The sequence below is a fragment of the Globicephala melas genome, chromosome 6 (assembly GCF_963455315.2).
Source record: "Globicephala melas chromosome 6, mGloMel1.2, whole genome shotgun sequence".
Lineage (NCBI taxonomy): Eukaryota > Metazoa > Chordata > Mammalia > Artiodactyla > Delphinidae > Globicephala > Globicephala melas.
The window spans coordinates 89137717-89163890 of NC_083319.1; the positions used below are offsets into that span (position 1 = coordinate 89137717).

The window sequence follows — 26174 nt, forward strand, 5'->3', positions numbered from 1 at the left end:
CATTTCACCATAGGCAGTTTGCAGCCATAGGCAGGGCCCCTCCAGACCCCGTGAAGGGGACGGCTTTAAGTCACCTTCCCCAGGGAGCTGTACCATGGTGCTGGAACAACTGGATATCAAAACGGTGAAGTTGAACCCCTACCTCACACCATATACAAAAAATTAACTGAAGATGGATTAACAATCTAAATATAAGAGCTAAAACTATAACACCCTTAGAAGAAAACACAGGAGTGAATCTTCATGACCATGGATTTGGGCATGGATTCCTAGAAATGACACCAAAAGCACAAGAAACAAAAGGAAAAAGACATAAATTAGACATCATCAAACTTTAAAACTTTTCTGCATTAAAGGACACTATCAAGAAAGTGAAAAGGCACTATGCAGAATGGGAGAAAATATTTGCAAATCATATTACCTGATAAGGGTCTATCATGCAGAATGCATAAAGAACTTTACAAAACAACAAAAAGACAAATCAATTTAAAAATGGTCAAAGGATCTGAACAGACATTTCTCCAAAGAAGAAATACAAATGGCCAAGAAGCTCATGAAGAGAAGCTCAACACCCTTAAGTCATCTGGATGCCACTGAAATGCAAATCAAAACCATGAGATACCACTATACACTCACTCGGATGGCTATAATTTTAAAAAGAAAAAAACAAACAGGAAACTAGCAAGTGCTGGTGAAGATGTGGAGAAATTAGAACCCTCTCACGTTCATGGTGGGAACATAAAATGGTACATTTTCTATGCAAAACAGTATGGTGGTTCCTCAAAAAGTTAAACAGAAAATTATAATATGACCTGGCAATTCCACTCCAAGGTATAGACCCACAAAGAACTAAGAAGAGTTTCTCAAACAAATCCTTGTATACAAATGTTAACAGCAGCATTAGTCACAATAGCCAAAAGATGGAAGCAACCCAAATGTCTGTCAACTGATGAATGGCTGAACAAATTGCAGTGCCGCCATACAATGGAGTAGTATTCAGCCTTAAAAAGGAATGAAGTGCTGATGCACACTACAACAAGGATGAGCCTCAAAAGCATTGTGCTGAGTGAAGGAAACCAGACACAGAAGGCCGCATATTGTGATTCCATTTACATGATCATGCCCAGAATAGGTAAATGCAGAGAGACAGAGGCCGACTGGCAGCACCAGAGGGTGGGGGCAGAGGGGAATGGGGAGTGACTGTTTAGTGCACACAGAGTTTCCTTTTGGTGTGAAAATGTTCTGGAACTAGATAGAGGTGATGGTTGCACAACACTGTGAAGGTATTAAATGCCACCAAACTGTTCGCTTTAAAATGGTTAATTTTATGTTATGTGAATTTTATCTCAAAAAAGAAAGAGAAAAGAACCTGGTGGCCCTGTGAGAGTGACACCACCCATCATCACTAAGGCTGGCTGAGTGCTGACTCTGCATCTGGTAGCATCAAGAACTCTACATTCATTTTTTTGCAACAACCTTGCGGTAATCGGGATAATTATCATTAGCCCTATTGTACAAGGAGGAAACTGAGGCACGAGAGGTTAGCTGTCTGCCCACACCCAAAGGTCTCCTCACCGTTCAGAGGGACAGTTCTCCCCCCACCCTCAGCCACTGGCCCAGGAGGAGCACTCAGCAGACAAGACGCTCTGCAGGCCACCAACGCCCCAGGGTCCCTGGGCAGGACACTGCCTGCCACAGCTGCCGCAGTCCGACAGCCCTGGGAACAGAGCCTGAAGCCCAGAAAGACCTTGGCAAGTGTTTTTTGAAAACATAAAGTTCGGTCTTCACTTCAGAACGTAAACGGTAATAAAGTGAAAGAAATCTAGAGTCAGATGTAAAAGACAAAGCCATCAAAATCAGAACATGAGGGCACATTTGCTCTCATGACGCAAAGTGACTTTCTAAACAAACAAACAAAAAAGAAAATGGAAAGGAAAACGGAGAGGACACTGATGGATTGAAACAGTGCTCCAAATCATGAAAACAAACTTCAAGGTGCTATGAAAAGTATGTACAGCAAATATAGCAAAGTTTTTCTACTCTTCCTCCATGAACTATATATACTGTGGGGATCTCCCAACAGAACAGGGCAGAGCCAGGAACAGAATAGGCACATGCTACAGCTGTGTGAGAAGGATACCCAACCTCACTAACCACCCATGAAAGGCAAGCTAAAATCACAATACATATCATTTTCAACTGACAAATTAACCAAAACCGAACACATTAAACTGGTAGCATGCCACATTGGCAAAGGCACAGTGAGGACAGTAAACACAGCCAGATCTTCCCAGCCCCCAGGCATGGGGCACTGCCTGGAGGCTGGGGCAGCAGAGGACAGCTTCTCTCCACCCAGGAGGAGGAAGAGCTGGCTCACCTGAACCCCCACCCCCTACCCAGGGCTAGCCCACCAGGCCTGACCCTCTGCTCCTTCCCTACCAGTCTTCTCCAAGCCCCTGCCTTCCAGAGTCAGGCTACAGAAGGGTCCTGTGCCTTGGGTCGCCTCTGCATGGCAGGCCCCGAGCTGGCTGTCCTCAGTTTGCTCATCCATAAAGTGGGCTCATGATACCAGCGATCACACCAGGGTGAAGATGGCTCAAACCCAGCAACTGTAGAACTGGGCACACAGTGAGCCCCCATCACCCATACCCACCAGGAGCCATGGACTGAGACAAAGGCAGAGCCCTGCAACTGCTCAGGATTGGCCAGGTCCAGAGACTGGACCCAGAAGTTACACCCCACGTCCACACCTGGAGTCCTGTGAAAATTAATAAACAGACCCTCATTTAAAATGGAGTCAGGAGGCCATAAGGGAGAGCTCTTACACCCTATCACTCAGTGTCAGTTATAGACCCAGAGGAAGAGTCTACACCTTTGTATCTCCAACAGGAAGAATGTTACTACTTTACTACCCAGAAGGAGGAAGAATTTCTCCTTGCCTGGCAACAGCCCAGCCAACCAAAGGCTGTCACACTTAGCCAATGAAAGCCACTATATTTCGAACTCCCAGTTTCCTCCAATGGACTCTTGTTTTACAACAGCTCCTCCCAACTCTCCCTTCTCCTCTATAAAAGAATGTTACTCTCCTTTGTTCCCTGGACTTTCCTGTGGCTTGCCAGAGATTGCATGTCCCAAATTGCAGTTCTTTGCGGTGCCTGAATAAACCCATTTTGCTGGTAAAACAGCTGGCTGTGTTATGATTTTAGGTCAACAGCGCATACTGCACGTCCACACTGGACAGGGGCTCCAGGCTATCTTCTCACTGGCAGCCCCTGGAGCTCACAAACACTGAGGATGGCCGACCTCCCCTGATGGGTCTGCCTCTGTCCCATGGCCCGGTGTGAACCCCTGCCTGCCCAGGTCCCAGGGGCCCCAGGGACAAACAAGGAGGCTGCAGCAGGTTCTGCTGCAAGGCCTCTATGTGCCGGCACTGACCCTACAGGTGGGCAGGATGTCTGAGGTCAGATGACACAGACTTAGGGCCCTTGCAGGAGGTCGGGAGTCAGGTGCACCTTGGAAGGTCCAAGGGGCTTCTCTGATGGAGGCTCCAGGTCAATCAAAAGGAAGGAAACCAATGTGCCTTAAAATACAAAACCCCACTTGGCGTTCCTCAGGCCTAGTTACTGGGACTGGCTCCCCCAAACACCACCTGCTGGTCCCACACATCCCTGAAGCCTCATCATGCTCTGGAAAGCCCACGGCAGGGGCCCCTGTGACAGGTGTGGAAGCTGAGACACGGGAGTCACGACCATGTGCACTGTGCATGACACCCCAACTCCACCCCTGGGGGTCTTTAGAACACCACCACCTGGTGGGCTCAGGTCTCACCTGGGCCAGGATGGGTCTGGCTGTTTGCTATGTTGTGCAGGAAGGCCCCGGGACTGAAAGAGAAAGTGAGAAGCAGGGAAGGTGGGTTCTGTTCTGCTGGGAACACCTTAGAGCTACCCCTCACCTAGGAGGGGCAGACAGGCCACCCACCCCATGGAGACCACTGCTGGCTCACAACAAGAGCTGGGCACCCAAGGACTGCCCTGATGGACGTGGGGGGCTCAGCACACCCAGCCTGCTAGTCCTCCTGTGTCTACAGCAAGGCACCCAAGAGCCTCACCTGTCCCCTGCCCCCTGCCCCTTGTAGGACTGCAACAGACGAAAGCTCTATGAGGATACAATGAGCTTCTTGGTGGAAGGTGGGCATCACTCTCCTGGGAAGCAGGCACTAGAGCCTGCCATACACTCCAGGCCCAAGCAGGGGCTCGAAGTTACCTGCAAATGGTCCAAGGGAGAAAGGAGGATGAGGGGCATCACCTGCAAGCTGGGCCCTGGACATGTCTGGGCCCAGCTGCATCCGTGTCCCCAAGATCATCACAACTGCACAAGGTAGCCCCAGCTGCAGCCTGGGAGGGTCAGCCAGGCCTTGGGCTGGGCTGGCCAGGTGAGCACACTGTGGTGACTGGGGGAGGGCATAAGGGTAAGAGGGAGAGGGGCAGAGGCAGGGAGAGAGAGTGGGGGAGGTAACTCAGGGCACAGGGGAAAAGACCAGCAGCTGGGAGAGGTGTTGTGGGGCCAAGGCAGGGGAGCCCTACACAAACCTCGAGGCTAGATGGGGACAGAATCACCCAGGACATCAGTTCTGAAACAGAGCTCCAACTGCGACAGCCCTGACACCTTGGAGAAAAGACGCATTCAGCCAGATAATTGTGGCGTTTGTCCTTTTTAACTCTGGTGAGAGCAGCAGTCCCCCAAGCACCCCATAGGCCACATGGCTTCCTAAAGGACAGAAGCTTCAGGGGCCAAATCCAGCCTGCCCAGCCCCAGTGCCCAGGATGGAAAGCCGTGGCCCACCCAGGGGGTGGGCAGCAGGCAGAAGCACAGGCTGCCAGGGCCACCTAAGACATCAACACGGATCCTGCTGACCCCGCTTTCCCTCCCTTGGAGAGAACCCAGGTCACTGGCACCCAGGACTCCAGGTGCCTAGGAGAAGACTCAAATGAATGAGTGATGTTTCCACCAACCTGTAGACCTCCCAGGGGCCCAGGGATGGCTCTGCCCATGTGACAGCTGAGGGAAAGGCTGGGACACAGACCGAGGTTGGACCCAGGCCTCACAGCATAAAGGGAACCTGGAAACCACCTGCCCAGCAAACGCAGACGGTAATGCAGAATGCTCTGGGCGGGCAGGATACTGCTAAACTAATTTAAAGATAAAAAGAATGAGGTAGATTTTTACATCCTGACATGGAAAGATATCCACAGTAATTGTAAACTGAAAAATCGTAGGTAATAGGAGAATGTGTATGGTATAATTTCTCTTGGTGGAAAACCCAGAACAAAATTATGGGGTGTGTGAATGTGTGTGTGTGTGTGTGTGTGTGTGTGTGTGTGTGCGCGTGAGTGTATGTGCACTGCATGTATGTGTGCATACATATGTAAGTTGCACATATGTGCATACATGTGTGTGCAAGTGTGTGTGTGGGCCCATGTGTTCCTGTCTATGTGCTCATTCAGTCCACCGCACTCACCTTGACACTGAGCGGGCAGGCGGTGAGAAACAAGGAGAGATGCAGCTGCATTTTCAGGGGCTCACGACCCAGTGGGGCCGGGAACTGGTTTGATCTGAGCCACGAGCAACCCCAGCATGCCAGAAAGTCAACCCCAAACAAATATTAAAGGTAATTTGGTACCCAGAGCCCAGTGAGTAGAAAGACAACAGAATTTTCAAAGGCAGAGGTGACTGGGGGATAAGACACCAAAGAAAATGACCAAGAAAAAGGGAACTGAGGGGTGGGAGGCTGCAGATTTCAGATACTTGCAAAGGTGGCAAAATCGTCAGAATTGCCAAAGTGGCCAGCCACCCTTGGGAAGTCCTGCTCCCAAGGAAGCCTGGGTTCCCTGCTCTTTGTGCAAAATCTGAATCTGCCTCTTGGAGATGCTCTGGTTGTGAGACCCTTGTGACACCAAGGGCCAGGGGGACCGAGAGAGGAAGCGGCTCTTCTGAGGTCGTCCCACAGTAATCCCTGCTCTGCCATCCAATAGGGCGACTTCCAGCAGGACTTTCTAGAATCCCAGCCCCAAGCATGCAGGGTATGACCTCATGGTGAGAGCCTTGCCAGAGGAGCTCCCGAGGGCACAGGCTCCTGGCCCAGCCTGGGCACCCCACCACACTCCTCTGCTCAGCTTTTGAGAATCAAGGCTGGAATTTTCTCATGAATCCACAATTAGATTGCATTGTGGTTTTTTTCTATTGTGTTGTCAAGAACGTTGATTTAACATAACCCAAAACTTCTGTAACACTGTTTTGACTTTTTTTTAAGTCAGGGGAGGAGCCTCAAAAAAGGAAGTGGCCCCTGTCAATTCCCGAGGGGAGGGGGACGGGCAAACCTCGCCTCACACGCCAGCCCCTGCAATGTAAAGCACCGCGGAGCTCAGAGGTGGCACGGTTGATGTGTCAATAATGGTCATGATGCGGGTGGGGCCACTGGGACCAGGCACTCATCCTGCCCATGGAGGAATGAACATGGGAAGCAGTCTCCCCCAATATGGTCGTGTGTGCCAAGAGCTTTAAGAAGGATTTTATCCTTCAGGCCAGTAATTCCACAACTACAAACCTGTTATAAGGCAGAAAGTAGAAATGCATACAAGAGTCACATGCAAGATGGTCCACCTCAAGATTATTTAAAACAGCGAAAAATTAGGAGCAGTAAACTTTTCCAGCCAGGAGGTCAGATACCAAGGTCATGCTATGCTCACACAGCAGAATATTATGCAGTCATCAAAACTCAGGCTTTATTTTTGAGTTTACATGTTTAAGATCTGCAGACACTAAAACTACAGCCCTGGCACACAGTGATACAGAAGGGCTCCACACTGGTGCCGGGCAGTGGCATGCTTGTTTTCTCTTTACACTTTTCTGTACTTTCCTAAATCACTGAAAATGAGTGTGTATTCTTTTTATAACAAGCAGCAAAATTCCTGCTTTATTTGGAAAGTCAGAACGGTGCCCCTTCCCAGTTCACCTCCTCCCACATTTCTTGGGTCCTGGTGCCCCACTGAGAAGGGCTCCTGAGCTGTCCACCCTGCAGCAAGGCTGGGACAGCCATCTCAGGGCCCCTGGGTCTCCCCCAGGGAGCCCAATGGAGGGGAGACGCCACGTTGGAGACAACAGGGAGAGGCAGGGCAGGCGGACACCTGCATGGAAGCCTGGGCTGGCCAAGGAGCCCTAGAAGGCATGGGGGTGCTCAGTGATTCCCCTCATGATGACTTCATCCTATGTCAAGCCAGCCCCACTTCACGGCCATCCCCTTCCTCCCTCATCCTCCCCCATTCCAGCCTGCAGTCTCCAAAGGATACCCAGAAACTGGTCACTGACACAATTCCACACGATGCAGCCATGGGGACCACAACTCGGTCACCACTCGGCTTCAAGATGGTCATCAGCCACATGTCAAACTTAAGGTGGTCCTTTAGGCCCTAATCGTGTAACCACCACTAAATCACTGAATGCCCAGCCACTAGTCCAGGAGCCACACAACCTTCTCCACACGACAGGGGAGAAATCACAGTGGGAGAAGGGAACTGACACCCTCAGAGCCACACATGGGCTCAAGGCAGTGTGTCTGGGTCCCACCTCGGGATGCCCCCAGGCAACAGCTGTCCATGGGTTTTGTGGTTTCACCCTAAGAGCCTCAGGCATGTTGTGCAAGGGCCTCTCTGAGAGGTCCGCATTTGCCAGGACCACGCGAAAAGGTGGCAAGACCAGGTGGGGGCAGCCAAGTCTGTTTGCACCCCACAGCTCGTACACCAGGCTCAGGAGCCTTCACAGTTTCCAGTCAGCCAAGGGCCTGCTGTGCAGGAGTAGGTAGCAAACACTTTGCCACAGGAGGAGGTGGAGGGTGCAGTAAGGACTGGACCCCTGAGGCACCTGAGCCCTCATAGGACAAGTTCATAAAGAGGAGCAGGAAAGGGGAAAGAGAAAACAGCCAGACCTGACCCAGCTGGAAAAGTCTGGCCCCCAGGGAGAGGGGCGCCTGTGTGCACGGGATGACAGGGTGTCTGCCATGGCCTGCGGGGCGGTAGGTGACACTGCGCCACAGAGGAGGGTCTCACTACCAACCCTGGAGGGCAGTCAGCCCGGGGAATCAGTATATCAGGACCCCCAAGAGTCACACAGACCATGTGGCTTCCACCTGGACCTCGTGGGGACCCAGCCACAGAGCAATGACAGAGATTTGGGGGGGGTAGGTCTGTCTGCTGAGCTCAGATGCAGACTTGTGGGGAAAATCCACACAGTTGTTGTCAGAAACCACTATGTTTTGCGGTGACTATTACACAGCCACAGATAACCAGGACTATGGGGAGGGACTGCGTACTCAGAAGAAATGAAAACAGGTTCCAGAATGTGAAGAACAATTGTCCTCCCAGCCCCTGCCAGTGGGGCAGGTAAGCTCAAAAAGGGTCGTATGTACAGTGCCCAGCGCCATGCCTGGCACAAGCAGGAGCCTGCAGACAGTTTACTGCTCGTTGTAGTCATCGTCACCATCACCATCATCATCAGTACAGTCATCACCATCATCACCAGTATCATCACTACCATCACCATCACCATCATCATCATCATTATCATCATCAGCAGCATTTTCTCCTGCTGGTCTGATGGATCATGACACATGCTCTCATATCTGTCAGCAAGTGGCTGAGAGCAGAACTCCAGAGGGAAACACAGAATCCATATGGAAAGAATGTCAACATCTATTCTTCTTCCCAGATGTGTCACATCCACTCCTCCAGGACTCTGAGGTGAATGGACTCCAGCCCAGCCCCTCCCTATCTCCAAGGAGAGAATAAGGGGCCAGTGGCCTCTGACCAGCTGAGCCCCACCCCATCTTGCCCAAAGTTTTTCCTTCCTGGCCGTAATACCTTTGTTTGTGCTTCTCCACACTTTCCTCAGCAGGATGGGGCACCCAGGGGAAACAGGAGCCTCCGGGGGATGGAAGATATGGGGGGTTGGAAGCCATGGGGGAACAGCAGCCATCGGGGGGACAAAGCCACGGAGGGGAGGAAAGCCATGGGGGGATGGAAGCCACAGGCAGACACACTGGAGAGGAGTCTCCGTCATCCTCCAGGCCAACCCAGAGAGCACCACTCACAGGAATCTGGAGGAAGCACCACTGCAGGGGAGGAAAGCAGAGCCCAAAGAGCCTTCACTTCTTTAACTTCCCAATTTATCACAATCTCTAAAAGAAACACTTGCGTCCATACTTACAGTTGAAGCAAACATTCATAGATGTACCTTGTAGGACATGTGGGGTTTCTCCTCTCTCTTAGTTCAAAGGTTTAAACAAGGTGAGTCATGACCCTATAAACTGATGTTTATAAAACCCACTCCAGTGGGTGCAGGTGGAGGTCAAGGTCTCCAATGTCCACACACCTCTCTTGCCAGCCACCTTGGAGCAAGTGACTCACGTCCCTAGTCTCCTTCACCTGGTAAAGGCACCAAAGGCAGTATGAGGGGCGGTGAGAGGATTGACAGGATAGAGAGGAGCAGGGCAGCGGGTAGCAAGCACGAGGCCCCGGGAAGGGTCCCAAGCTGGGCGGAGTACAGCCCTGGGGAGTCTACAAACAGGTGCCACTATGAGATGGACAGGACCCAGGCCCTCCCCTGGCACAGGTGAGGGACTCAGGCAGAGGAGGTAGGTGACAGGTCTCTGCCTGCTCAATGTCACCATCACCTGAGAGGGCTCTCCCGACCCACTTCCCATTTTGAAATTTTAAACCCTATAGAAAAATTACAATGGATGCCCATGTTCCCTTCACTCAGGTTCTCCAATGGTTAACAATTCCCCCTTATTTGCTTTATATCTCTGTAGTTTTTTTCTGAAACACTTGAAAATATGTTATAGACATGAGGACCGGCCCCCTAATTCATCAGCCTGCAGTCTCCTAAGAACCAAGCTGTCGCCACCATAACCACAACATCAAAGTTAACACCGTAAGATGTATCCTAATGCACATGTCTACATAGTCACATTTTCCCGGTTGTCTTGACAACATTCCTCACAGCTGTTTGTATATTTGACCCAGAATCACACATGGCACCAGCTGCCCAGCCTCTGGGCTCCTTAAATGGGGGTGAGGGATGCTATTTGTCTTTGGCGCTATCGCCTTTTGCAAGCTCCAAGCCAGTGATCTCCTACAGACACTGAGTTCTGGACTATCTGGTGTTCCTGCCCAAGCACACCTGACACGAGTGCCCCATGGGTGGTGCTGGTGCAGGTCACAGACTCGGGTCAGGCTGTGCCCCCATGGGCATGCACCCTGGAGTCTCTTGGCCAGGGCAAGTCCACTATCAGGTGATGAAGAAGCGACTTTGTGAGGGGTCACTCTGTTGTCCCCACAACGTCGGACCTGCGGCCTCAGCGTCCAGGGCTGATCCAGTCATTGCCCTGGGGTTTCCACTTACCAATATGTCCTAGCAATTATATTGTCTTGGCAATACGTCCAGACAAGATGGTAGAGCCTTTGGGAAGGTTCTGAAGATCTGGACCCCAAGCCCCACCTAACTTATTGGATTAGGCCCATTTCCAAAGACAAGCTGGGGTCTGGGAGCTGCTACAACAGTGCCTATTTTAGGAAGCCAGGTGGGGCCGGACCTATGCTCCTCTCAGCTCTCACCTGGGGTTTCCATGAGCCATAGGGGCTATAACTTCCTTCTTAGGGGGACACACAACCCCTTCCAGAAAAGCAGCCCACATGCACAGCATGAGTCCCAGGCTCGCTCCTGATTAGCAACCTTGGCCCTCAGCCACAGTCTGTGCCCAGGTGCCAGCTTTGCCTAGGAATTCACTGCTCAACCTCATTTCTGGACTATATTTGCTGACGGAAAACCCCAGGAGTGACTGGTGGAAACCACAGATGCAGCACAGTCCCCTGGGACAGAAGTCACTTTTCCTCCACGAGTCCTGTTACTCGGCCCTAAGGAAACTTCTTTGCCGGCGCATCTTCAAAGTCCCAAGAACACTAAAGCTCCATGACCTAGAAATCCATAGGCAGCTCCGTCCCAGAGGAAGCAGGGAAGTCCTTGATTTCCAGTCGGCATGGAGACTCCAGTAGAGATCACAACTGAGCAGACGCCGCCACCCCCACCCCCCACCGCCACCCATAAGCAAACAAGAACAGGATGGAACCAGAGGGAGGTCAGCACTCAAGGGTCCACGACGCTCCTGTGGACTTAGCTGAAACAACCCTCCTAAGGGGTGCCTTCTTAAAATCTTACTCCTGAAGCATTTAAAAGTACAAACCACATCTGCAGGTTTAGTGTAGGTAAGTGTTTGCTGGAGAGAAGTAAGCAGGACACAGAGGCTCATGGCACTAATTAACCAAGGCCATGTCAGGGAGGGAAACCTGGCCTTTCCCACACCTCACAGAGACACAGCTGAGGGGGACCCCTCCCCATAGCCCTGCCAGGGTGCCCTGCTGCTGGCCTCAGGGACACTAAACCCAAACAATTCCAAACAATGAACAGCAGCACCAGGAGTGAAAAATACCAAGTACCCAAATCAATGATTGCTTTCCATGGAGTCTTACGTGCCTCTGCGAGACCTCAGTTTAGGTCTGGATCACATGTCAAGAATGGAGCAAACAGTAAAAAGACTTTTTGTAGGAGAAAAAAACATAGTGAAACTGCCTGACCAGTGATTGAAATCGTGGCTTTTAGTAAACAATTTACAGAAAAGGACATAGTGGTTTTTCAACGTATGGAAAGAGATACAACAGCACTTTCAGTAAGACACGCAAACTAAAACTGCAAGGTTTTCCACCTATCGGCTGGCACAGCCCTAAGAGACTGGAGAGCGCCTGGTGTGTCAATGCTGCAGACAGACAAGCATTCTATGTCCTCAGCAGAAACACACATTGGCACAGCCTCTAGGATGGGAGCTGCTGATACTGAGAACGCGTGTACCCTTGTCTGTGGCCCTCTTCCAGGAATGCACAGGTACACTGGCGCAGGGGTGTACAGGGTGTTTAGTGCAGCAACAACCAGGTGCCCATCCAGGGGAGACTTAGGTAAATGTCTGGAATGCCAAGAAGTACAAACTCTACACTTTCTATCTGGAACAATCTCCAGGATTTATTGTGCAGCAAAGAGCACAAGTTACAGAAGGGGCCAGGGCATACACCCATTTTTTGTGGGGCATTGAAAGAAATGCATACACATGCTCCTCTGTAATCAGAATGTTCTGCAAAGACTCAGAAACCTAACCCAAGTGGCCACCTTTGGAGAAGACTGGTGGTTAGCAGGGAGGAGACAGAGCTGCCACCGAAGACAAATTCCTGACTGTTGAATTTTTTCCTGTGTGTGCATATTGCTATCTCCCTTTAAACATTATAAAGAACAACTGTAATCTCAATAAACTGATTAGATTCATATTAGAGCTATTTGAATTTTTTAAAGGATGAAAATAGACTTTTAAAGATATACTCTTCTGACTCTCGAAAATATATCTGCATAGAATGTAGGTCATAAGCAAGTGCTGGCGTGTGCTTATGGTACGTACTCAAAACTTTCTGAGAGCAGGTTCAAGCAGGTAAGAATCAAAGGCTCTTGCAGCATCAAAAGTGAAGGGAGGGCTTCCCTGGCGGCGCAGTGGTTGAGAGTCCGCCTGCCAATGCAGGGGACGCGGGTTCGTGCCCCGGTCTGGGAGGATCTCACATGCCGCGGAGCGGCTGGGCCCGTGAGCCATGGCCGCTGAGCCTGCACATCCGGAGCCTGTGCTCCGCAACGGGAGAGGCCACAACAGTGAGAGGCCCACGTACCACAAAAAAAAAAAAAAAAAAAAAAAAAATGAAGGGACTCTCAGCAAAAATCCATCCTTCCCAGCACTCTCATTTGTGAGACGAGGACACTAAGGCCAAGCGTAGGCAGTGGGCCTACCCACCCTGCTCTAATTCCTTCAACAAATCAGTTTAATGTTGTTCTGGGACATGGCAGGAAGCAGTCAGCCCAATGCACAGGGACAGCCTTCCCTGACACAGCTCTAAGGAAAGGACAGAAGCCCTAGCACTCACGGGTCTCCGAGATCCATCACATTTCTACATGGCAGGGATCTGAAGGTCATCTAGAACAACCCATCAAATGGGCCCTGACTGTGCACAGGGGATGCTGCATGCCCAAAGGTAGGAGCGGGCAGGTGTGAGGGGGCAGAGGTGCAACCCCCACTCAGCTCAGTGAGCAGCAGAGACGGGAACACCACAGCCCAATGCCAAGCAGGCCCATGGGGGCACCTTGTGGATGTGCACAGAGCTCTGTCAAATCTCCTGATTTTTCAAGAAAATGTGGGAATGCACATCTTTATGTGAAATTTCTTGATTTTAATATGTTGCAGCTAATGGAACTGTTTTTGAAAACCCTGTGTTGACCAACATCATAGGCCCAGCACACACCTGTGGCCCAGCAGGCAGTTTGCAACCTCTGCCTCTGCCCCCATCACCAGGTCAGAATATACTCCCTTGCTCTAGGCGGCTGAGCCCACCTGAGGCCCTCCTCCACTGCCCGGTGCCAGGGTAGTGAGAGGTCCCACTGGCCTCTGAGGCCTTCCAGTGGTCCCTCCTTGGCCAGACCTCAGTGATGATGTCTGGGGTAGCAACCCCTCCTCCCCCACCAACACAGGGTCTGCACACATCCTGACCGAAAGGCAGTCCAGCAGCAAGGGGACTGCATCTGTCCTAGGAGACGCTAGGCCTGGAGCTGCTCTGGGACACTGACCTGCAGAACTAACAGCATAGCTGATATGTGGTCATAGGATGCTGGGAGGCCAGCATGCTGAAATGCCAGGAGTCCTGGTCCAGCCCAGGCCTGCAGGAGCATCAGGGTAAGCAGGAGGGAGGAGGCTGGCCTGGGTGCTGCCCCTCTGGGCGCCTCTCTCAGCCTCCTTGTCCATATACTACAGCAAGAAAACCTGCTTTTCAGCCTCCCCAGGTCACGAGAGACTAAAAAACTCACAAACTAAAGTATCCAGCAACAGGAGAGCTGTTAAGTCGGTTTCCACCTAACAGATCGTTATGCACCCAAAGGTCTGTACTGACAGGGACACGCTTATGCTGCAGTACAGGAAACAGCACACTGAGTCATCCCAACATCCACACAGAAAAGAGATGGGAGGGAGACTGTGGTGTACAGCAGTAACAAGTGAGCACCTCTGGATGGGGGACAGTTTTCTTGTCTTTAAAATAGCTTTTGTGCACAAAAAATAAGCATACTAAAAGACAAAAAAAAAAACCCACAGTCTGAAGAAACAGAGAAAGCATGAGATATGCTTTCTCAGATACAGCAGAGATGTTGGAATTATCAGATAAGGAAATAAAATAACTATGATTACTATGTTAAGGGTTTTAATGGAAAAAGTGGACAACATGTGACAACAGATGGGCAATGTAAGCACAGAGATGGAAATCCTAAGACAGGAACAAAAGGAAGTGCTAGAAATTAAAAACACTGTAACAGAAAAAAGAAAAAGAGAAAACCCTGAAACAAAAGCCATAGGGGTAAACCATTTTATTCATAGAAGAGCAAGGATAAGAATTATATGGGCTTCTCTTTAGAAATCATTCAAATATGAAGAAAGCAGAGTAAAACATTTAAAATGCTGAAAGAAAAAACACCAACCTAGAATTTTGTATCCTGCAAAATTATCCTTCAAAAGTGAAAGAGAAATGAAGACTTTACCAGACAAGCAAAATTTGAGGGAATCTGTCACCAGTAGACCCACCTTGCAAGAAAAGTTAAAAGAATATCTTCAGAGAGAAGGAAAAGAACATAAGTCAGAAATCTGGATCTACATAAAGAAAAGAAGAGCATTAGAAAAGGCATAAATTAAGGGAACATGAAATCTTTTATTTTCTTATTCTCAATTGATCTAGCAGATGATAATTTGTTCAGAATAATAATAGCAACAATGAACTTGATTACAGCTTATGGATAAGTGAAATGAATGATGGCCACGTCATAGGAGATGGGAGGGAGGAATAGGGGATACTCTGTTATAAGGAACTTGCACTATCCATAAGTGGTATATTGTTTGAAAGTGGACTTGGCTTAGCCATAAATACATATATTGCAAACTCAAGAGCCACCACTAAAAGAAAAGGTTTAAAAAGAAGTACATGTACTAAGAGAGGAGAAAAAATAAAATCATGTAAAATGCTCAATTAAAACCTGAGAAGGCAGAAAAAGAGTGGAAGACAAAAACCTAAACAAACAACAAGGGCAACAAATAGAAAATGAAAACAAATATAATAGATATTAATCCAACATTTTCAATAATCACTTTAAAAATCAATGGTCTAAATACACAAATTAAAAGACAGAGACTGTAAGAGTCGGGGGGGGAAAAAACAAAACCACATGTTTTCTATCAGAAACTCATTTTAAATAATAAAGAGATAGATTAAAAGTAAAGGGACAGGACTTCCCTGGTGGTGCAGTGGTTAAGAATCTGCCTGCCAATTCAGGGGACACGGGTTTGATCCCTGGTCTGGGAAAATCCTACATGCCGCGGAGCAACTAAACCCATGCACCACAACTACTGATCCTGCGCTCCAGAGCCCACGAGCCACAACTACTGAGCCCGCGTGCCACAACTACTGAAGCCTGCACGCCTAGAGCCCGTGCTCTGCAACAAGAGAAGCCACCACAATGAGAAGCCTGTGCACCGCAACGAAGAGTAGCCCCCGCTCACTGTAACTAGAGAAAGCCTGTGCGCAGCAACGAAGACCCAACGCAGACAAAAATTAATTAATTTTAAAAAGTAGAGGACAATGTAGGGGCAGGGAGGGTATGGGAACTCTGTGCTTTCTGCTCAGTTTGAATCTAAAACTGCTCTAAAAAATAAAAGTCTGTTAGAAAATAATAAAAATTTAGGTGGAGGAGAAAAAGTAAAGGGATGAAGAAAGATATATCATTGCTTATGCTAGTCAAAAGAAAGCCAGAATAGCTAAAGTAATTTCAGAGTTTAATGTAAACTTCAGAGTAAGAAAAATCATCAGGATAAAGAGGGGCATTACATAATGATAAATGGTTTCATTTTCCAAGAAGATATAACAATCCTGAACGTGTCTGTGCCTAATACCAGCACATCAAAATACCAGAGGCAAAAACTGATAGGCTTCAAGGAGAAATAGACAAATCCATTATTATATTAGAGATTTCCACACCCTCTATTAATAATTGACATATCCAACAGACCAAAAACTCAGTAAGGATATAGTTGAACTGAACACCACCACCAACCAACTTGATCTAATTGACATTTATAGAATACATCATCCAACAAAGGCAGAATAAACATTCCTCTCAAGCTCACACAGGACATTCACCAAGAGAGATCACATTCTGGGCAATAAAACACATGCTAACAAATTTAAAAGACTAGAAGTCATACAAAGGATGCTCACATACCACAATGGAATTACACTAGAAACCAATAACAAAAAGATATCTAGAAAACCCCCCAAATACTAGGAGATTAAATAACTCACTTCTAAATAACACCTAGACAAAGTCTAAGGAGAAATTTAAAAATATTTCTAACTAAATGAAAATGAAACACAACTTAAGAAAGTGTATGGGATGCAGTGAAAGTAGTGCTTAAAGGGAAATTTACAGCATTGAATGCAAACATTACAAAAGAAGATCTAAAATCAGTTATCTCTGCTTCTACCTGAGGAAACTAGAAAAAGAAAAGAAAACTAACTCCAAAGTAAGCAGAAGGAAATAAATTAAAAAAAAATTAGAGCAGAAATTAATGAAAATGAAAACAGCAAATAGAAAAAAAATCAAAGAAAGCAAAATATGGTTCTTTGAAAAGATCAATCAATTAATCAGCCTCTAGCCAAGTTAACAAAGAAAAAGAGAGAGAGAAGACACAAATTACTAATGTCAGAAATGAAAGAGGGGCCATCACTACAGATCCCATGGACATTGAACGGTTAATGAAGGAATATTATGAACAACTCTAAGCCCACAAATTTGATAACCTAGATTAAATAAACCAATTCTTTGAAAGGTTCAATCTACCAAAACTCACGCAAGGAGAAATAATCTGCTTATGACTGTATCTATTAAAGAAATTGAATCAATATTTAAAAACCTTCCAAAATAGAAAGCACCAGGCCCAGATGGGTTCTCTGATTAATTCTAGCAAACATTTAAGGACAATATTATACCAATTCTCTACAATCTCTTCCAGAAATTAGAAGCAGAGGAAATACTTCCTATCTCTTTCTATGAGGCCAGCATTATCTTAATACCAAAACCAGACAAGGACAAAGAAAGGAAAACCATACAAAGACAAGAAAGGAAAACTATAGACCAATATCTTTCATGAACGCAGATGCAAAAATCTTCTACAAAACATTAGCAAGTCAAATTCAACAATATGTTAAAAAGACCAAGAGGGATTTATTTCACCTAAGCAAGGTTGCTTCGGTATTTGAAAATCAATTGGGACTTCCCTGATGGTGCAATGGTTAAGAATCCGCCTGCCAATGCAGGGGACATGGGTTCGATCCCTGGTCCAGGAAGATCCCACATGCCACGGAGCAACTAAGCCCGTGCACCACAACTACTGAGCCTGCGCTCTAGAGCCTGCAAGCCACAACTACTGGGCCCACGCGCCAGAACTACTGAGCCCACGTGCTGCAACTACTGAAGCCCCCGCGGCTAGAGCCCGTGCTCCACAACAAGAAAAGCCACCGCAATGAGAAGCCTGTGCACCACAACGAAGAGTAGCCCCCGCTCGCCACAACTAGAGAAAGCCCGTGTGCAGCAACAAGGACCCAACACAGCCAAAAATAAATAAATAAATAATTTTTAAGAAAGAAAATCAATTAACATAGTCCACCACATAAACAGGCTAAAGAAGAAAAATTATATAATCACTACCAATAGATGGGGGAAAAGTATTTGACAAAGTCCAACACTCCTTTGTGTAAAAATTCACAAGAAACTAGGAATAGAGGGGAATTTCCTCTACTTGGTTACAAAGTTCTAAAAAAACAATAAACAAACACACACACACAAAACTACAGCTAACATCATATGTAATATGAAAAACTAGATGTTTTTCCCCTAAGATCAGGAACCAGGCAAGGATATTCAATACCACCACTCTTTTTCGGCATGGTACTGGAAGTCCTAGCTAATAAAATAAGACAAGAAAAGGAAATAAAAAATATACAGATTGGGAAGGAAGAAATAAAACTGTCTTTGTTTGAAGATGACATGATTGTCTACATAAAAAGTCCTAAGCAATCAACAAAAACCTTCTGGAACTGTAAGTGATTAGGGCAAGGTTGTGGGATACCAATGTTAATATACAAAGGTAAATTGCTTTCTTACATACCACAATGAACAATTATAAATTGAAATTTAAAATGCAATACAATTTACATTAGCACCCCCAAAAATGAAATACTGAGGTATCAATCTAACAAAATATGTACAAGATCCATATAAGGAAAACTATAAAACTTTGATGAATGTAATCAAAGAACTAAATAAGTGGAGAAATACTCCATATTCATGGATAGGAAGAATCAATACTGTCAAGATGTCAGTTCTTCACAACTTGATCTATAGATCTAATGCAATCCCAATGAAAAGGAAAGCAAGTTATTTTGTGGACATTGACAAACTGATTCTAAAGTTTAAATGTAAAGTAAAGAGACAGAATAGCCAACGTTGAAGAAGAAGAAAGAAGTTGGAGGACTAACACTATCCAACTTCAAGACTTACTATAAAGCTACAGTAATCAAGATAGCATGGTATCGGGACTTCCCTGGTGGCGCAGTGGTTATGAGCCCGCCTGCCAGTGTGGGGGACAGGGGTTTAATCCCTGGTCCGGGAAGATCCCACATGCCACAGAGTAACTGAGCCCGTGCACCACAACTACTGAGCCTGCACTCTAGAGCCCCCGAGCCGCAACTACTGAGCCCGCGTGCTGCAACTACTGAAGCCCACGCGCCTAGAGCCTGTGCTCTGCAACAAGAGAAGCCACCGCAATGAGAAGCCCATGCACCGCAATGAAGAGTAGCCCCCACTCGCCGCAACTAAAGAAAGCCCACGCAGCAGCGAAGACCCAATGCAGCCAAAAATAAGTAAAATTAAAACAAAACAATGAGATACAACTACACACCTATTAGAATGACCAAAACCTGAGACACTGACAACATCAAATGCTGGTGAACATGTGGAACAACAGGAACTCTCATTCATTGTTGGTGGGAATGCAAATGGTGTAGCCACTTTGGAAGACAGTTTGTCAGTTTCTTACAAAGCTACGTGTACTCTTACCATTCGATCCAGAAATGGCATTCCTTGGTTTTTACTCAAATGAACTGAAAACTTATGTCCACACAAATACCTGCACATGGATGTTTATAGCAGCTTTATTCATAATTTCCAAAACTCAGAAGCATCGAAGATGCCTGCAGTAGTTGAATAGATAAATAAGCTGCTGCATATCCAGATGATGAATGTTATTCAGCACTAAAAAGAAATGAGCTATCAAGCCATGAAAGACATGGAGGAAACTTAAATGCCTATCACTAAGAGAAAGAAGCCAGTCTGAAAAGACTACATACGTATGATTCCAACTATATGACATTCTGGAAAACCCATAACTACAGAGACAGTAAAAAGATCAGTGGTTGCCAGGGGGGATAGGGGGAGGGATCACAGAGGATTTTTAAGGCAGTGAAAATACTCTGTATTATACATTGATATAATGGCAGGTACGTGTCATTATACGTGTGTCCAAAAACAGAGTGTACAACACCAAGAGTGAGCCCTAATGTAAACTATGGACTTTAGTTAGTAATAATGTATCAATATTGGCTCATGAATTATAACAAATACGTCACACTAATGCAAGATGTTAATAATAGGGGAGGCTGGGGGCAGGTATGAAGGGGTACATGGGGACCCTGCACTTTCCACTCAATCTTTCTGTAAATCTAAACGTACTCTTTAAAAAAGTCATTTTCCAATCAGATAGGAAAAGTTCCACGTGTGTCCACATGCTCACTAACTGAAAGATCCTAGAGAGACATGCGGAGCCATCTGGTGAGAATGCTGGAGAAACGCTGCCAAAACCTTACGTGAAAATCTTACGAAGGAAATACTGATAAAAACCTATAGAAATAATATCTACCTCAGATATTACTTAAAATAACCTAAAATGAGCAAGCAAACGGACAAGGACTAGGATATTAGAAATACTGACTTATTGGGTAATGAGATGGGGAAACATGCTGCTATTTAATTTTGGAATCCTATGCTAATGTAAATCATCTCTCTAAATTTAAAAGCAAGGCCTAGGCCTCCTGTTCACCCCCTCTAAGCCCACTCTTCTCCCTGATTCCCTGATGCCAGGAGCAGAGCTCAGGGCTCCAGGCTGAGGCCTCCACTGTGCCTGACCCTCAGCCCCCACCTGGTGAGTGCACCCACCACCCACCTGGTGAGTGCACCCACCACCCACCATCTGCCTCTTAGTCTGATGTCTGGAGCACCATCTGTCTTCTCCCATCTTGCAGGGGCCTCCTTATCTCAGGGTCTTCTCCTCCACACTCTCGGTGCTTCCTCATATGCTCACAAGTCAAGGTCAGGGTGTCCCCCCAAACAGCAGAAATGCCCCCTTGGCCAGCAGTCTTCTGAGACGACCACAGACACACTAGCAGTGTCCAGTGGGTGCAGACTGGCCCACCCCAGACCCTGAGCCCATCTGGACCAGAACTGGCTGTGGGCTGGGGATCCAGAAGCAGCCACTGGGTAGCCTCCAGGTGTTGACTAATGGGGCAATAACAAGGTGAGCACTGAAGGTAAGTGCACTGTGCCAGGCCACACAACCCCATGCGGATGCCATCAGATAGGAGTTCCGGCAGCATCTGGAACAAGCCATCCTGAAGGGAGAATAAGGCTTCCTTCCACAAGCAGGTTTGCAGTAAGGGGTGCCGCTGGGCAAAGGTGCAGTGTACACCGAGGAGCCTGTGTGGTCCTGGCTCAGGACAAGCTGGCAGGGACTCAGGGTGCACCCAGCATGTCCCGACCCAGGCTGCGGATTGCCATTTGAATCTGCAGACAATGGGGGCGTCCAGGTTTCCATGTGGTCGACCCTAGTGGAGAGAATGTTCAGGCAGCAGGTATAGCCGGGCTTGAACGAAGAGGCTGCAGACAGAAACCATCTGTAAAGGCCCTGAGGTGAGGGCTAGCCTGGGGAAGGGGGAGGGGCTGTGACCCCAGCTGTGTGGGCAGGGGGAGTCCAGCACCAGTAGTACTTTGGGGGGGTCCACGGCACCTCAAAGTCAACCAAAGGGCAAACTGTATCCAAGGCCTGTGAACGCCCTGTGCTCTGTGCTGGAAACACCAGGCCCAGCCAGGAGCCACCCATCCCTTTCCCGACCTGGCCGCTCCCACCAAGTGGTGACAGGGCCCTAGGGGAGGGGACCCAGTATCTAGATTGGGCCTTGTCCTGCCCGTGCACTGTGGCCCAGGGCACCAATATGAGGTTCCCAGCACCAGTGCCATCATCTGGGCTAGCTGCCTCTGCAGCCTTGGGTCCCTGGGAGGGGAAGCCACAGACCTGGGAGTCCATCTTCATTTCTCAGCTTCCTTCCCACATCTGTGCCTCCACTGGTCCAGGAGACTCAGGGGTCCTCCCTCTTAGGGAGGGGTCCATCACCCTTCCCTGCTGGAAAGACTCCTAGGCAGGGCCCCCAGCCCCAGGCTCTGGAAGAATTAGAAGGTCTGTCACAGCACTAGAGCCACCCCTGAGTGCCCTAAGGGGCAATATCGCAACAAATGAGCTATACAACCAGCCTCAGGTCCTTTGACCAAATAAATTCACTGCTGGGACTGTGCCCCAAAGATGTGATTCCAAAGAACGTAAGAGGATGTTTTTGATGTTCCGGGTGCTCCACAGAGGAAGGCCTGACGCAGGGATGCCACTAACCAAGGGACTCACAGTGAGCCACACCCTGAGAAATCTGAGGCCGTGGAAAAACACAGGAAAACGTTTACAACATCAGGATGTGTCTCCAGCCCTGTGGAAATAGGGGAACAGAAGCAGGGCTGCAGTCCATGGTAGACTATGGGTGGGTCTGCTGCCGGGCCTCATTTCTCCTCATGACACTGCAGGTGTTTTTACTGACCAATAACTCTTCTCACAGTTCTGCACTGCTCAGTCATGGCACCAATCCCTGAAAGGCCTTGTCAGAGAGGCAAATCAACGCAAGACCAGCCCAGGCCCACAGGATATCAGACAGAAGCTGGCTGAAAGCCTCTGCACAGGGGTGGGGTTTCCAGAGCCCACGGAGCAGAGAAGAGGGGGCACACTTTAGGGGGCCATCTCAGATGCTCCAACACCCCCTAGAAACCACACCGTGGGGCAGGTGCCGGCTGTGCCCCACAGACCTGGGGGAGGACAGCAGTTCCCTGGGGCCTCAGGAGGACAGATTTCCAAACACAAGGAGATGACCGACCCTGAGGGAAAGTAGGACTAAACCCCCAAGCATTATACAATAACAGAGTCATCTAATAGAAGATATAAAACAATTTTAAATGATCGTAGGAAAAAAAAGATTCAAAAGCATTAAACGCACACTCACACATGCTGGAAAAATAAAATGATCAGACAAATCTGAAAAACTAGAACTTCCAGAAATGAAAAATGATATTAAAATTTAAAACTCCATGAACAGTGTAAGCAACAAATTAGACACATTTGTTTAATGTGCCCATGGAATTCAGAGAATTGGTGAACTGGAGTCACCAAGAATGAAACACAGAAAGAAAAAGATATGGGAAAATGTGAAAGCAAAGTAAAGGGTCATGAAAGAGAATGAGAAGGCCCAACACAAGAAAAAACAGCTTCAGGAGGTGAGGAGAGAATGGAAGAGAGGCCAAGAGATGGAGGCTGAGGGCTGTATGGAATTGAAGAAAGGCTTAGCTCAGCTCTAGGAAGCAAAGCCACGGCAGGATGGACTGTAAGTAGTTGGAGAAGCATAACGTCCACCTTGCTGCCACTTGCATTAGTCAGGGCCCTGCTTCCCCTTCTCCAAGAATCTCTTCCCATCACTGCCATCAGGTTTGGGGCGGGGAGGTGTGGGGGAGTGGGGACAGCAGCTGCTTCGCCACCTGGAGTGTCCTGGAAAAAACAGTCCCCTCATCCCCCAGAAACAACGTTTGGGCTTTGCTCCCACCCTCCTGAGAGCCTTTCTGGTGTGCCCATTAGGCACTGGGGTTCTCACTGGGCACTGATCTACCTCCTAGGTCCTCCTAGGTCCACAGAGACCCTCCTGGCAACAGTGCACGGGGTCGGGGTGCCAATCCTCCTGCTAGCACACAATTACCCCTCCTGAAATGCCAAGTAATCCAAAACACCGAATTTTAAAGTCCATAGTTGCCCAATTTATCCTCTATTCTTTACCAAATAAACACATAGAAAAAAGGATTAGACACCCTTTGTGTGTTTTCCACCAGTCAGAGCCTGACTGTGGTTTCATGATAGTCTTTCCCTCTCTCAGGCTTGAGCAAAACTTAACTCTTTTATGACGTGATGCTACTTAGAACTTCCCGTGCTGAGCCAATGGGGCTCCGGCCAAGTGCCTCCAGGCTGTGGGGCTGAGACGCCATCCACACTGGCCTGCTGAGTTTGACAGGCCTCAGGATGTGATCAAAGAGTGGCTGTTGGCCTGGGACTCAATCTGCATGACAACATGCAAAGTGGCCCTGTCACTTTCACTTTACAGGTGAGAAACTGTACCAGGTGAGGTGCTCACTCAGGCCATGTGCTGAAGGTGGCCGCACAGATCTGAGGTTGCAAAGCCATCCCACACTGTAGGAAGGCCAGGCAGCCTCACATCAGTGGAGCAGTGGCCCCGGCTCCCACAGTGAGGACAGATTTCAGACTAAGAGATTCACACAGGCGATGCTCTGGAAAATTCCTAGACTCTCCTCCTAGTGCATCTGCTTTCCCTTCAAGAGAAAGCATGTGCGGAATCCATGGCCTTGAGGGTTTATGAGGGCCTCCCCCCAAATTCTCAGGGTGCTGAACACAGGCAGCCATATCCTACTCCACCGCCCTGTGGCTGCCACACAAACATACACACACATATAACCCCCCCACACACCACACATAACACACACACACACCATACACACATACATGCAAACACATGCTCACAGACACACCACACACATGCACAACACATACGCACATACCCCACATGTCACACACTACACACATACACACACTCTACACACGCACACGACACACCCCACATGTACCACACACACACACACACACACACACACACACACACACACACACCCCACTGCAGGGTTCTCCTCTCACTGGTAAAGCAGGCTGGACCAAGCTGGGGGGGCACAAGGCATCCCAATAGCCAGATTCCCTCCCTGAGAAGTGCTGGGATGGAGGAAGTCCTACCCTTCCTGGCTGCAACATCCTCACTGACAAAGATACAGGGCTGGGCTACACCTAGGGTAGCCAGAGTCAGCAAATAAAAATACACGACACCCAGTCAAATATGAATTTCCAATAAAAAGAAATTCAAACGAGTTTTTATCTGGTACCCCTACCTGCATTTCTAAGTTCCTTCTGACTCTGAATCCCACAATGTGCGAAATGAGAGTTGGACCCTGTCTGTCCCAGCTGAGACATTTCGTGCTTTAGTGCAGACCAGGAAAGGTGAAATGCAGGGGTGATCATCAAACACTCCAGGTGGTAGACTAGCTCCCCCATGAGCTGTTTACTGGCACGGGATCTCATTTTGAAACACTGGCATTCAAATGATGTATGCAGCACGCTCCTTTACTTGGTTTTCCAACCCCACCTCCTTGCACGACCTTGACCATAACTCACTTGGAATTTGTCTGAAACCCCCTCCTTGATCCCTCTAAAAATTCACTTCTTGGACTTACAGAACAGAAAGGCTGACCCGGAGGTCACGGAAGGGCAGCAGCGTCACTGTGTGCCGTGAGCCTGCTCCGGCGGGTACATGTATGCTTTCAGGCCATGCCAGTGGCGCCTGATCTCTGCCTGTCACTGCCATAGGGAAGTGAATGTGCTGGACATAAAAACTAACCCTGAGAATAGCCCCAGCCCCACAAGCCACTCCGAAACTGCCATCGGGAGCCTCTGCAGGGTCCATAGGGACAGGTGTCTGAGCTGCTCCACCTCCGTGAGGGGCATGGTCAGCAGACCCTGGGGGCTCTGGAACAGCTGAGGGTATCCAACTGGGTTGGCTCACTGAGGCCTGCATTGAAGGGAAGAAGGGGCTAAAGAACAACTGGTACAAATGAAATCACTTATGAAGAACATGCACAATAAAAACAGTTTCTGAGGGTGCAGGCAAGAAGCAAACATGTGGAAAGGTGGGGGCTCATGTTGGACCCCCAGCAGTGTGGGGACAGAGCGAGGCCAACAGGATGGCACGGGATGCAGCTTCTTAGGGAAATGCCCTCCTGGAGGTGATCATAAGTCCCCTGCATGGGGACCTCTGTGCTGGACCCTCTCGTGGGGTCAGAGGTAGCTGGTCCACCAAAACACACTCACCGCACATGCCTGTGGCAGAATCCTCTGGAGGACAACTGTACTTTCTGGGGCTCAGGGCCAACAGGACACCCTACTAGGCTCTTCCCTGGACCAACCACAGCCAGTCCTGGGACAGAGAGACCCAGGCCCACATGGGCCAGCATTAAGGATGCCATTCTTGGGGACATGAAACAATGATGGGAACTGAGCACATGGCAGCCGAAACTTCCAGCTGTGGAGCCAGCCTGGCCCGGAAGGCCTATGGAAGCTCCTCTTCTGTCCATCTTCCCAGCAAAGGGGACCCGGCCCCTGTTGGGCCTTCTCACAGCATGAAAGGTGAGTGGGGCCTCCCAGGAGGTACCAGGATGCGGGGCTACGCCCTCCTCCAGAGGCGACAGCTGCAAGGGCCAGGACCAGCATGGGCACGGCGCTTCTGATGGAGATTGGTGGCTTTCCCTGCTCATCATCATCACTTGTGGAAGTTTGATCCAGCCCACAGGGACCCTGATGGCTGCCCATCCCTTGCCCATCCCAGTGTCCCTCTCCATGGCCTTTCTGGTGGGATAGGAGC

The 26174-nt window shown here is 48.5% G+C and overlaps 1 protein-coding gene across 2 annotated transcripts in view; it reads right to left on the minus strand.

The window, feature by feature from the left end:
• PHF2 (PHD finger protein 2) overlaps window positions 1–26174 on the minus strand; it is a 95242-nt gene that overhangs the window by 44081 nt on the left and 24987 nt on the right. The gene's annotated exons all lie outside the window — the stretch shown is intronic.